The 14992-nt window shown below is 42.7% G+C and overlaps 1 protein-coding gene across 1 annotated transcript in view; it reads left to right on the top strand.

The window, feature by feature from the left end:
• USP4 (ubiquitin specific peptidase 4) overlaps nt 1-14992 on the top strand; it is a 311070-nt gene that overhangs the window by 135398 nt on the left and 160680 nt on the right. The gene's annotated exons all lie outside the window — the stretch shown is intronic.

Raw genomic sequence — 14992 nt, forward strand, 5'->3', positions numbered from 1 at the left:
TCTTGGTCAGCGGATGCGTCTTCCAAGAACAAACTACTTAACATTCCTTTCAAGGGGAAAACGCTGTTTGGCCCTGACTTGAAAGAGATTATCTCTGATATCACTGGGGGTAAGGGCCATGCCCTTCCTCAGGATAGGTCTTTCAAGGCCAAAAATAAACCTAATTTTCGTCCCTTTCGTAGAAACGGACCAGCCCCAAGTGCTACGTCCTCTAAGCAAGAGGGTAATACTTCTCAAGCCAAGCCAGCCTGGAGACCAATGCAAGGCTGGAACAAGGGAAAGCAGGCCAAGAAACCTGCCACTGCTACCAAGACAGCATGAAATGTTGGCCCCCGATCCGGGACCGGATCTGGTGGGGGGCAGACTCTCTCTCTTCGCTCAGGCTTGGGCAAGAGATGTTCTGGATCCTTGGGCACTAGAAATAGTCTCCCAAGGTTATCTTCTGGAATTCAAGGGGCTTCCCTCAAGGGGGAGGTTCCACAGGTCTCAATTGTCTTCAGACCACATAAAAAGACAGGCATTCTTACATTGTGTAGAAGACCTGCTAAAAATGGGAGTGATTCATCCTGTTCCATTAGGAGAACAAGGGATGGGGTTCTACTCCAATCTGTTCATAGTTCCCAAAAAAGAAGGAACGTTCAGACCAATCTTAGATCTCAAGCTCTTAAACAAGTTTCTCAAGGTTCCATCGTTCAAGATGGAAACCATTCGAACAATTCTTCCTTCCATCCAGGAAGGTCAATTCATGACCACGGTGGATTTAAAGGATGCGTATCTACATATTCCTATCCACAAGGAACATCATCGGTTCCTAAGGTTCGCATTCCTGGACAAGCATTACCAGTTCGTGGCGCTTCCTTTCGGATTAGCCACTGCTCCAAGGATTTTCACAAAGGTACTAGGGTCCCTTCTAGCGGTGCTAAGACCAAGGGGCATTGCAGTAGTACCTTACTTGGACGACATTCTGATTCAAGCGTCGTCCCTTCCTCAAGCAAAGGCTCACACGGACATAGTCCTGGCCTTTCTCAGATCTCACGGATGGAAAGTGAACGTGGAAAAGAGTTCTCTATCTCCGTCGACAAGGGTTCCCTTCTTGGGAACAATAATAGACTCCTTAGAAATGAGGATTTTTCTGACAGAGGCCAGAAAAACAAAACTTCTAAACTCTTGTCGGACACTTCATTCCGTTCCTCTTCCTTCCATAGCGCAGTGCATGGAAGTAATAGGTTTGATGGTAGCGGCAATGGACATAGTTCCTTTTGCGCGCATTCATCTAAGACCATTACAACTGTGCATGCTCAGTCAGTGGAATGGGGACTATACAGACTTGTCTCCGAAGATACAAGTAAATCAGAGGACCAGAGACTCACTCCGTTGGTGGCTGTCCCTGGACAACCTGTCACAAGGGATGACCTTCCGCAGACCGGAGTGGGTCATTGTCACGACCGACGCCAGTCTGATGGGCTGGGGCGCGGTCTGGGGATCCCTGAAAGCTCAGGGTCTTTGGTCTCGGGAAGAATATCTTCTACCGATAAATATTCTGGAACTGAGAGCGATATTCAATGCTCTCAAGGCTTGGCCTCAGCTAGCGAAGGCCAAGTTCATACGGTTTCAATCAGACAACATGACGACTGTTGCGTACATCAACCATCAGGGGGGAACAAGGAGTTCCCTGGCGATGGAAGAAGTGACCAAAATCATTCAATGGGCGGAGACTCGCTTCGGCCACCTGTCGGCAATCCACATCCCAGGAGTGGAAAATTGGGAAGCGGATTTTCTGAGTCGTCAGACATTGCATCCGGGGGAGTGGGAACTCCATCTGGAAATCTTTGCCCAAATCACTCAACTGTGGGGCATTCCAGACATGGATCTGATGGCCTCTCGTCAGAACTTCAAGGTTCCTTGCTACGGGTCCAGATCCAGGGATCCCAAGGCGACTCTAGTAGATGCACTAGTAGCACCTTGGACCTTCAAACTAGCTTATGTATTCCCGCCGTTTCCTCTCATCCCCAGGCTGGTAGCCAGGATCCATCAGGAGAGGGCGTCGGTGATCTTGATAGCTCCTGCGTGGCCACGCAGGACTTGGTATGCAGATCTGGTGAATATGTCATCGGCTCCACCATGGAAGCTACCTTTGAGACGAGACCTTCTTGTTCAAGGTCCGTTCGAACATCCGAATCTGGTCTCACTCCAGCTGACTGCTTGGAGATTGAACGCTTGATTTTATCAAAACGAGGGTTCTCAGATTCTGTTATTGATACTCTTGTTCAGGCCAGAAAGCCTGTAACTAGAAAAATTTACCACAAAATATGGAAAAAATATATCTGTTGGTGTGAATCTAAAGGATTCCCCTGGGACAAGGTAAAGATTCCTAAGATTCTATCCTTTCTCCAAGAAGGATTGGAGAAAGGATTATCTGCAAGTTACTTGAAGGGACAGATTTCTGCCTTGTCTGTGTTACTTCACCAAAAGCTGGCAGCTGTGCCAGATGTTCAAGCCTTTGTTCAGGCTCTGGTTAGAATCAAGCCTGTTTACAAACCTTTGACTCCTCCTTGGAGTCTCAACTTAGTTCTTTCAGTTCTTCAGGGGGTTCCGTTTGAACCCTTACATTCCGTTGATATTAAGTTATTATCTTGGAAAGTTTTGTTTTTGGTTGCAATTTCTTCTGCTAGAAGGGTTTCAGAATTATCTGCTCTGCAGTGTTCTCCTCCTTATCTGGTGTTCCATGCAGATAAGGTGGTTTTACGTACTAAACCTGGTTTTCTTCCAAAAGTTGTTTCTAACAAAAACATTAACCAGGAGATAGTCGTGCCTTCTTTGTGTCCGAAACCAGTTTCGAAGAAGGAACGTTTGTTGCACAATTTGGATGTTGTTCGCGCTCTAAAATTCTATTTAGATGCTACAAAGGATTTTAGACAAACATCTTCCTTGTTTGTTGTTTATTCTGGTAAAAGGAGAGGTCAAAAAGCAACTTCTACCTCTCTCTCTTTTTGGATTAAAAGCATCATCAGATTGGCTTACGAGACTGCCGGACGGCAGCCTCCTGAAAGAATCACAGCTCATTCCACTAGGGCTGTGGCTTCCACATGGGCCTTCAAGAACGAGGCTTCTGTTGATCAGATATGTAGGGCAGCGACTTGGTCTTCACTGCACACTTTTACCAAATTTTACAAGTTTGATACTTTTGCTTCTTCTGAGGCTGTTTTTGGGAGAAAGGTTTTGCAAGCCGTGGTGCCTTCCATTTAGGTGACCTGATTTGCTCCCTCCCTTCATCCGTGTCCTAAAGCTTTGGTATTGGTTCCCACAAGTAAGGATGACGCCGTGGACCGGACACACCTATGTTGGAGAAAACAGAATTTATGTTTACCTGATAAATTACTTTCTCCAACGGTGTGTCCGGTCCACGGCCCGCCCTGGTTTTTTAATCAGGTCTGATAATTTATTTTCTTTAACTACAGTCACCACGGTATCATATGGTTTCTCCTATGCAAATATTCCTCCTTAACGTCGGTCGAATGACTGGGGTAGGCGGAGCCTAGGAGGGATCATGTGACCAGCTTTGCTGGGCTCTTTGCCATTTCCTGTTGGGGAAGAGAATATCCCACAAGTAAGGATGACGCCGTGGACCGGACACACCGTTGGAGAAAGTAATTTATCAGGTAAACATAAATTCTGTTTTTCTTCATCTAGCCATCTACCCAGATCATTAATTGAATTCACATAATTATTTTTGTTTGCAATTATTTTCTTTAAAAAGTGATCTCTTAATTTCTGCAATTTTTTTTTCACTGTTGATTTAGGGGATGCAATGTGCAGAAATTTTACCTTCTGTGGGTGTCTGGGTTTATGTCTTTGTGCTTTTGTTTGTGTCTAAGTGTATGTATTTTTTTTTCTGTGTATGTCTGAGGGTGTGTGCGTATGTCTGTGCGTTTTCTATGGGTGTCTGTAAAGGTGTTTGTATTTATGTCTTTGTGTATTTTCTCTGGATTCATCTGTGAGGATGGGTGTGTATGTCTTTGTGTGTTTTCTGTGGATGTCTCTGAGGGTTTGTTCATATGTCTGTGTTTTCTGTGGATGTCTCTGAGAGTGTATGTATATCTGTGTGTTTTCTGTGGATGTCTCATTGAGGGTATATGTGTATGTATGTCTGTTTTATGTGGTTGTCTCTGTTTGTGTGTGTGTTTTCTGTGGGTGGATGTATGTTTTCTGAGGCTGTCTCTGTCTGTTTCCTTGGGTGTATGTGCAAGTTTGTGTTTGTTTGTGTGTCCATTGTCTGTTCATTTTTTAGGACATTTTGACCTTACTACTGATTATTCACATTGTTCTACAGACTTTGAGACTGAGACCTTTCTGGAAGTCACTAATCCACCATTTAACCCTTCAATTATTGTTTAGGCAGTTCAGGGCCCTTCCTTTCAGCCACTGCATGCTGTTGTCATCATTTAGTTGGCATCTTCCTTGACAAAAACATAATCAGAACTCCATATTTTGTTTTGTAAATCTCCCTTTTTTACAAAACTGTAGTCTACCTCATTACTTGTCAGGTCAATGTAAACAAGTGCTGAGTGTCTTGGTGTGTTTGTGTGTTTCTTTGCGTGTCTGCTAGAGTGTCTATATGTGAATCCTCATGTGTGAGTGTGTGTTTCAGTGTATGAGTGTGTTTCTGTGTTTGTGTGTTACTACCTTTACAACATTTCCAAGTTTGACTACACTTAAGAATAAAGTGCATATACGTTTTAGTCACTTGGTCAAAAATTGCACATGTCAAAGAGGGGGGGGGGGGGGTCTGGGCTGATCAATGATTAAGTCAGGGGCCCCAAAATTTCTAGTTGTGACCCTGCGGCCGTATGTTGGTTTGATGCAGTGTCTGAATCCATTCGGACAGGCACTCCCCTTGAAGAAATCCAGGATAGGATTAAGGCCCTTAAAGGGACAGTCTAGGCCAAAATAAACTTTCATGGTTCAGATAGAGCATGTAATTTTAAACATTTTTCCAATTTACTTTTATCACCAATTTTGCTTTTTTCTCTTGGTATTCTTAGTTGAAAGCTTAACCTAGGAGGTTCATATGCTAATTTATTAGACCTTGAAGGCCACCTCCTTTTCAGAATGCATTTTAACAGTTTTTCACCACTAGAGGGTGTTTGTTCACGTATTCAACATAGATAACACTGTGCTCGTGCACGTGAAGTTATCTGGGAGCAGGCACTGATTGGCTAGACTGCAAGTCTGTCAAAAGAACTGAAATAAAGGGACAGTTTGCAGAGGCTTAGATGCAAGATAATCACAGAGGTTAAAAGTATATTATTATAACTGTTGGTTATACAAAACTGGGGAATGGGTAATAAAGGGATTATCTATCTTTTAAAACAATAAAAATTCTGGTGTAGACTGTCCCTTTAAGTTGGCCAGCTCCTTTGTTACAGATGTTTCCCTTCAGGTTATTAAACTTGGAGCTAAGATTTCAGGTTTTGCCATTCTGGCTCGCGGAGCTTTATGGTTAAAATCTTGGTCTGCGGATGTGTCATCTAAGATAAACAGAACGTCAGAGTAATTTTGGTTCCTTTTGAAATTTCAAGGGAAATCCTTCCACTCCCTCCTCCAAGCAGGAGCAGTTCAAGCCTTCCTGGAGGCCCAATCAGTCTTCGAACAAGGGAAAGCAATCCAAGAAGCCTGCTGTTGAGTCAAAGACAGCATGAAGGGCCTGCCCCCGATCCGGGACCGGATCTTGTAGGGGCAGACTTTCATTCTTCACTCAGGCTTGGGTTCGAGATGTGCAGGATCCCTGGGCGGTGGACATCGTGTCCCAGGGATACAAGCTAGAGTTCAAGACCTTTACTCCCAGGGGCAGATTACTGCTTTCAAGATTATCTGTAGACCAGACAAAAAGAGAGGCGTTCTTACACTGTGTACGGGACCTCTCCGACCTGGGAGTGATAGTTCCTGTCCCAATGCAGGAAAGGGGTCTGGGGTTCTATTCCAATCTGTTTGTGGTTCCCAAAAAAGAGGGAACCTTCAGACCAATTTTAGATCTTAAGAGTCTAAACAAATTTCTCAGAGTGCCGTCCTTCAAAATGGAATCTATTTGTTCCATTCTTCCTTTGGCCCAGGAGGGTCAATTTATGTCTACTGTGGATTTAAAGGACGCATACTTGCATGTTCCCATCCACAGGGACCATCACAAGTTTCTAAGATTTGCATTTCTAGACAAACACTTCCAATTCGTGGCTCTTCCATTTGGTCTTGCCACAGCTCCCAGAATTTTCTCAAAGGTTCTGGGATCCCTGCTGGCGGTGCTCAGATTGCGGGGCATTGCTGTGGCACCTTATCTGGACGACATTCTGGTTCCGGCGCCTTGATTTCAACAAGCAAGATCACACACGGATATGTTATTAACTTTCCTGCAGTCTCACGAATGGAAGGTGAATTTGGAAAAGAGTTCTTTAGTTCCGAATACAAGGGTAATTTTCTTGGGAACCATAATAGATTCCTTATCAATGAAGATGTTTCGGACAAATATCAGGAAATCAAAGATTTTCGATTCTTGCCTAGCTCTTTAGTCCTCTCCTCAGCCATCAGTGGCTCAGTGCATGGAGGTAATAGGGCTAATGGTAGCGGCAATGGACATCATCCCGTTCGCCTGTTTCCACCTCAGAACTCTGCAGTTAAGCATGCTCAGACAGTGGAACAGAGATTATGCGGATCTGTCTCCGTGATTACAGCTGGAGCAGGAGACAAGGGATTCTCTACTTTGGTGGTTGTCTCGGGATCATCTCTCCCAGGGAACCTGCTTTCCAGACCCTCTTGGGCGATTGGGACAACAGATGCCAGCCTTCTGAGATAGGGAGCAGTTATGGGCTCTCTAAAGGCTCAGGGAACATGGACTCCATCGGAGTCTGTTCTACCCATAAACATTCTGGAACTGAGTGCAATCTTCAATGCTGTTCTGGCCTGGCCTCAGTTAGCCTCGGCCCGGTTCATCAGGTTCCTGTCGGACAATAGAACTTCAGTGGCTTGCATCAACCATCAGGGAGGAACTCGGAGTTCCTTGGACATGACAGAGGTAGCCAAGATCATTCTGTGGGCGGAGACCCACAATTGCTGTCTGTCCGCGATCCACATTCCAGGAGTGGACAACTGGGTGGTGGACTTCCTGAGCAGGCAGACCTTTCACCCAGGGGAGTGGGAGCTCCATCCGGAGGTGTTTTCTAGCCTGATTCTCAAATGGGGTAAGCAGGAGCTGAATCTCATGGCAGAATGCCAAACTTCCGAGGTACGGTTCAAGGGACCCTCAGGCTGTGCTGATAGATGCTCTGGCGATACCTTGGAATTTCAGTCTCGCATACCTATTTCCTCTGTTCGCTCTTCTACCTCGGATCATTGCTTGAATCAAGCAGGAGAAGGCGTCAGTGATCCTCATTGCACCGGCGTGGCCTCGCAGGATTTGGTATACAGACGTGGTGGACATGTCATCTCTTCCACTTTGGAGACTTCCGTTGAAGGACCGTCTACTTCAAGGGCCCTTCCTTCATCCATATCTAGTTTCTCTGAAGCTGACTGCTTGGAGATTGAACGCTTAATTTTATCCAAGCGTGGATTTTCAGAATCGGTCATTGAGACCATGATTCAGGCTTGTAAACCTGTGACTAGAAAGATTTACCATAAGATACGGCGTCAATATCTGTATTGGTGTGAATCCAAGGGCTATTCTTGGAGTAGAATTAGAATTCCTAGAATCCTGTCCTTTTTTCAAGAAGGTTTGGAGAAGTGTTTATCGGCAAGTTCCCTAAAGGGTCAAATATATCTGCCTTGTCTATTTTGTTACATAAACGTCTGGCAGACATCCCAGATGTGCAATCGTTTTGTCAGGCTTTGGTCAGGATCAGGCCTGTGTTCAAACCCGTTACTCCTCCCTGGAGTCTTAATTTAGTTCTCAAGGCTGAAGAGCATCATTCACTTTGCCTGTGAAACTGCTGGACAGCAGCCTCCTGAGAGTGTTACGGCTCATTCTAAGAGGGCTGTTTCCTCTTCCTGGGCATTCAAAAATTAAGCTTCTGTGGGACAGATTTGCAAGGCTGCAACTTGGTCCTCTCTTCACACTTTTTCAAAATTCTATAAATTTGACACTTTTGCCTCGGCTGAGGCCTCTTTTGGGAGAAAGGTTCTTCAAGCAGTGGTGCCTTCCGTTTAGGTTCCTTGTCTTGTCCCTCCCTTATCTGTGTACTCTAGCTTGGGTATTGATTCCTAATAGTAATTTGATATTACGTGGACTCATCGTGTCATTAGAAAGAAAAAGGAAATTTATTCTTACCTGATAAATTTGTTTTTTACGATACGATGAGTCCACGGATTTCATCCTTGTGGGATATCGCCTCCTGGTCAGCAGGAGGAGGCAAAGAGCACCACAGCAGAGCTGTATATATAGCTCCTCCCTTCCCTCCCACTCCAGTCATTCGACCGAAGTTAGAAAGAGAAAGGAAAAGCCAAGGTGCAGAGGTGTCTGAAGTTTAACAAAAAGAAAATAGCCTGTCTCATAATAACAGGGTGGGCCGTGGACTCATCGTATCGTAATTTATCAGGTAAGAATTTAATTTTCTTTTACAAGATACGATGAGTCCACAGATTTCATCCTTATTTGTGGGATACAATACCAAAGCTACAGTACACGGATGAAAAGGGAGGAACAAGACAGGGAACCTAAACAGAAGGCACCACTGCTTGAAGAACTTGTCTCCCAAAAACAGCCTCAGACCAGGCAAAAGTATCAAAATAGTAAAATTTGGAAAAAGTGTGAAGAGACGACCAAGTTGCAGCTTTGCAAATCTGGACAACAGAAGCCTCATTTCTAAATGCCCACGAGGAAGCCACAGCCCTAGTGGAATGAGCCGTAATTCGGTCAGGAGGCTGCTGTCCAGCAGTCTCATATGCAAAACGGATAACTCTTCAGCCAAAATGAAAGAGAGGTAGCCGTAGCTTACTGACCCCTAAACTTCCCAGAAAACACAACAAACAGGGAAGACGATTGACGAAAATCCTTAGTTGCCTGTAAGTAAAAACTTAAAAGCACGGACCACGTTCAAATTATATAACAACCTCTCCTTGTTCCTCCCTGATGATTTAAGCTACAGTCGTAATGTTGTCCGACTGGAATCTGATGAATTTGGCCGAAGCCAACTGAGGCCAAGCCTGAAGCGCATTTAATATTGCTCTCAACTCTAGTATATTGATGGGAAGGAGAGACTCAGTTTGAGTCCATACACCCTGGGCCCTCAGGGAGTTCCAGACTGCTCCCCACCCTATCAGGCTGGCATCCGTTGTCACAATCACCCATGAGGGTCTGCAGAAGCATGTCCCCTGGGATAGATGATCCAGCGACAACCACCATAGAAGAGAGTCCCTTGTCTGATCTAGATTTATTTGAGGACAAGTTTGTATAATCTCTATTCCACTGTCTGAGTCTGAAGGCCGAGAATTGGACTGAAGGGTCCGGCATGTACTCAGAATCTAAAACTGTCCGACCTCTGTCAAAAGTATTTACATGGATAGAGAGTCGATTAGAGTTCCCAAAAATGAACCATTGTCTGTGGAACTAGCGAATCCTGTTCCAGATTCACTTTCCACCCTTGAGTCCTCAAAGGACAGAACAATGTCGGTATGAGACTTAGTCGGCTTATAAGACGATGCCTGGATCAGATCTATCGTCCAGAAAAGGCGCCACTGCAATGCCCTGCAGACTTAGAACCGCTAGCAGAGACCCCAGAACCGTTGTGAAACTTCTAGGTGCTGTGGCCAGACCGAAAGGAAGGCCACAAACTGAAAATGTTTGCCCAGAAGGCAAATCTTAGGAACGTGTGATGATCTCTGTGGATATGCATCCTTTAGATCCACGGTAGACAAAAATTGACCCTCCTGGATCAATGGGAGGATGGCACAAATAGTTTCCGTCATGAAAGGTGGAACTCTAAGAAACTGGTTCAGACTCTTAAAGTATAAGAAGGTTTGAAGGTTCCCTCCTACACCATTTAAAAGCGCCTCTCTGCTAAACAGTACTGCGGATAATCTTAAACGAAGAAATCTTCCTCGGAGGGAAGAATTTCTGAACACCAGTTGCTATCCCCGAAACACTATTTCCATAACCCAGGGATCCTTCGTACCCAAGCCTGAATGAAAAGGAAGCCTGGCCCCTACCAGATCCGGTTCCTTGGACTGAGTATCCTCATACCAAGATTGAGCAGGACTCAAATTAACTTAGTCTACTTTGAATCTGAGGGAGGTGACACTTACCTCCCGAAATGACAGAAAAAATATCCTGCAGCTCAGGACCTAACAGGGTCATCCCCCTTTAAGGGACAGCTAGAAGGTATGACTTGGATGAAAACGTCCGCAGACCAATCGGTCAGTCATAAGGCCCTGCGAGCCAAAAATACAGAAAATTGTGGCGCCAACTCAAGAGCCAATAAGCTTGTGACAATCCCCTGTTCTGTATTCCGTCCAAGGATGATTCTTGCTTGATGTCTAGCATTTCAAGTATCAAACCAGTAGACTGCCGCACACGTGACGGTAGATATACATACCGTCGGTTGCCGGTATATACTGGTAAAGATGATTTTCTTAATAAAATCCTCTAATTGATCATCCGCCGGATCTTTAAGCCCAACTAACCTCTATAGGGATAGTAAATCTCTGAGCCAAGGGTGAAAACAGCTTCTACCCTAGGAACAGTTGGTCAGACCTCTAACTGAATCCGCTAAAGAAAACATCCTCCTGTTCCATAATGTCCGACTAATTAGTCCAGACCCTGGAAGGACAACCAACACGATGGGGTCACTATTATCCATAAGTGCTCTTGTTCCATCCAAAACGTAAGAATGGAATAAGTAAATTAAACCGCTGAAATTCCTTAATAAAGCTAACACTTAAAAAAAAAGTTACTGTCGCTTTAATGCTTAAAAGGTAACCTCATCATACATATGCTCTTGTGACATCCTAAAACACAGAGATGAAATAAGCAAATAAACAGATTAAATTCTGTAAGAAAAGGTAACACCTAAAAAGCGTTACTGTCACCTTAAACCTTAAAAGGAAACTTTATTACATATATGCTCTTTTTACATCCTAAACAGAGGGATGTAATAAGCCAATAAACAGCCGAAATTCATAAATAAAGGTAACCCTTAAAAAGCGTTACTGTCACTTTAAACCTGAAAAGGGAAATTTTATCATAGATATGCTCTTCTCACATCCTAAAACACAGGGATGAAATGAGCAAATAAACAGCTGAAATACTTTAATAAAAGTAACACCTATTACTGTCACTTTAAACTGTAAAAAGGAAACTATTATATATTTGCTCTTGTTACAACCACAGGGATGAAAAACAAAAAGCAAGTAAACAGCTGTCACTGTGATACTCTTTAATTGTAAATAACCCGGACTAAGTCTTATCGTGTTTCGAAAAACTGTCCTGTGCAATAGCACCCTAAAGAGAGACCCATGCTTCCGATATCAGGAAGATCAACACACAGAGGCGCACAACTAAAAATGCGCTAAACCTAACTCCGCCCATCGTGGGCGTTAGAAAAATCCTCTCCCGGACGCCATTTACTTAACAAAAAAGGCTTGAAGGGGAAAAGAAACGGACTGAACAGTCTAGTCCGAAAAGGAGTAAATCACTCCGGTATTCATCTCACACTGAGCCGCACAAACAAACCCCATAAGCATGGTCACAATAGATCTCCCGGTCGGCCATTAGTAAACCGCTGGTAGAAAAGAACTTAAGTCCCATGCATTACCTTACACTGAGCTCAGCTTTAAAATATAGCTCCACGTAACGGCCAAATATGACAATATGAGAGCTCCCGGTCGGCTATACTTGAACAGATGTACTGCTTCACTGTAACGCTATAAGAGCTCTGTCAGTCGCTATTGAACCACTGGGAGATATAACCCCAATTGTATGCAGCACCTCACTGTCTTATTTCTGCAGTGACGGCTTTGAGGTTCACACTGGGCTAGACGTTACCGTCACTCTTTCTATATATGGCTACATAGTTATGAAAAAAGAGCCCATGTTCCCAACAGGACCGAAGCCTGCGGTTAACTTTCCTAATCTATTGATAGTGAGAAGGGGGTAAATCTGATGAGGAATAAAACAAAGTGCCTAACTTTTTTCTGAGACTATTTCATCCCCCCAGAGTAAAGTTAGCACTTACCTTATCTCCTGCCAGACAGTAAGGCAGTCTCCAGGTATGTGAGGTCCTCTCCCTCACATGGACCTGTAATGAAAAGTAAAATCCTGAGTATCCCTCAGGTTTTCTTGGTAAGGGCAGCAAACAAGTACATGGGAGGCGCAGTGAGAATTATGTCCCACAAGTTCCCATTGCTCTAAAGCCACCAAATGCTTCTCTTTTGTTATGGAAGAGACTGATCTGGTCTAGGCTACACCCCAGAACAAAGTAGCACTCAGAGGCACTACTTTAAAAAAATAATAAACTCTTGATTGAAGAATCTAAACTAACACCTCACTTTACCTCTTCCTATCACTAACACAGGCCAAGAGAATGACTTGGGTGGGAGGGAAGGGAGGAGCTATATATATACAGCTCTGCTGTGGTGCTCTTTGCCTCCTCCTGCTGACCAGGAGGCGATATCCCACAAGTAAGGATGAAATCCGTGGACTCATCGTATCTTGTAAAATAGAGAAAATTTATGCTTACCTGATAAATTTATTTCTTGACAAGATGAGTCCACGGCCCGCCCTGTTCTTAAGACGGGTTGTTGGTATGTTATATACTTCAGACATCTCTGCACCTTGTTGCTTCTTTTTTCTCTTTTGCTTCGGTCGAATGACTGGAGTTAGAGGGGAGGTGATATTTAGCTGCTTTGCTGTGGTGCTCTTTGCCGCCTCCTGCTGGGCAGGAGTGATATTCCCAATAGTAATTAGATGATCCGTGGACTCATAGTGTCAAGAAAGAAAGAAATTTATCAAATTTTTGTTTTGTTTTTTTCTTAAAGGGACATTAAACACAAATTTATAAACTAAATTATTATAAACCTTCATATATAAGAATAATTTTTGCAATGAAAACTGCAGCATTGTTTTGTCATATTAGTATATTGTTTTATTTTTATTCTTTTCACTGATTTCCCTGTCCCACAGATTAAAAGAACCCCTGCTAACCAATCTCAAACTAATACTCTGATATAGCACAATCTCTGTTACATGTGCAGACTGGGGTAACTGCCCTCTTGTATTCCCTTAAGGAGGTTTAGCACTCATTCAACTTAGTTACTATTGCAAATAATGATTGTTGATGCAAAACTGATAATCCACCTTTTTAAAAGCATGTGACTCCACAGAAGTTTAGGGAGGTAGAGAAAAGGAAACAAAAGCTCACATAAACTGCCCAGAAGTATTAACCCAGGCCTCTCTGGGAGAAAGTGAAACAAGTATAATTTTTAAAAGTTTTACAGCAAAAGGCTGCAAAATAAATGGTGAATGTACATTGCAATAATGTTTCACTTGCAATAATGAAAAATGTCAAATTTAATGGTTCTTTAATATGCACTATAAAACTAGATTTACTTTACATGTACCAGAGGTTGTTGCTGCGCACTCTACCTTTTTTTAAAAATAATTTTAAAAAATCACACTTTGTTTAGCCAGTAACAACCTCAACATTTGTATTTTATGCATTTTTTTCCAGTGGGATAACAATCCTTTTTAAAGGAGGGGTGGAGTAATTCTTGTTGGTGTATTCTTGCTACAGCATTACCAGCAAAATAGGTTGAGTTAAGATAACATAACCCGTTTCCACCTTAAAATCTTATTGGGTAGTGGTTTCCTTGCAGAGGGTTTACCTGTTTATGAATTAATTAATAAGCAGTTTATAAGAGTGCATAAAGTGTCATAGAGAGCAAACAAAATGCATAGAGCTAAAGAAGCAGTGACCCACTGGATTCTAGAATAGAACTCTGATATCTCTGTAATGAAGAAGTATTGGAGAATGGCAGTGACGTTTTGAATAGGAACTGGAAAGGAGCCTTTGAGGATTTTACTTTCTAGCACTAGAGAGAGGTGCATTTAATGTTGGCCTCATAAAAATTTTTTCTTAATTTTAACATTTAAATAAGTTGTTTGCTTTTAAATTGTCAGCACTGTACCATTTATTTTAGAAATCTTAAAGGGACATAAAACAAGTTGGAATAGACAAAATATAATATGTACTTTAATTACTTTACCTGCAAATGTATACTGCAGTGCCTCGCCATTAACCCTTTCTTTTTAGTTTCTGCATTTGTAAAGCTCTAACTCCCCCCACACATTTCCTGCTATGGCTGTATCTATATCTATTGTTGCTTTGGTAGAATGCAAAAGTTCATAGAGATTATCTGCTGGAGCATGCATAGAAGCTGTAAACTCAGTTGAAATACAATGCCTTTGTCTAAACACTGAAAAGGGTGGGGAGAGTAAGCTATGTAATTCATTTTGCTTATTTTTGGAAAATATTTTTAAATACTTGCAGGCAAATTTTAAACAATTTTTTTATGCCAACTGTTTTTAATTAGCCCTTTTTAGGCTATGCACAGATCTTAAAGGGACATGAAAGCCAATTTTTTTCTTTTGTGATTTAGAAAGAGCATGTCATTTTAAACAACTTTCTAATTTACTTCTATTATCTAATTTGCTTCATTCTCTTGATATCACTTGCTGAAAAGCATATCTAGATAGGCTCAGTAGCTGCTGATTGGTTGCTGCACCTAGAGGCCTTGTGTGATTGGCTCACACATGTGCATTGCTATTTCTTCAACAAAGGATATCTAAAGAATTGAGCAAATTGGATAATAGAAGTAAATTGGAAAGTTGTTTAAAATGACATGCCCTATCTGAATCATGAAAGTTTAATTTTGACTAGACTGTCCCTTTAACCTGTTTTATGTCCCTTTAAGGTGCATCTCATTGAAAGTAAATTTATTGTTCAAGTATTTTTTT

The sequence above is a fragment of the Bombina bombina genome, chromosome 7 (genome assembly GCF_027579735.1).
Source record: "Bombina bombina isolate aBomBom1 chromosome 7, aBomBom1.pri, whole genome shotgun sequence".
NCBI lineage: Eukaryota > Metazoa > Chordata > Amphibia > Anura > Bombinatoridae > Bombina > Bombina bombina.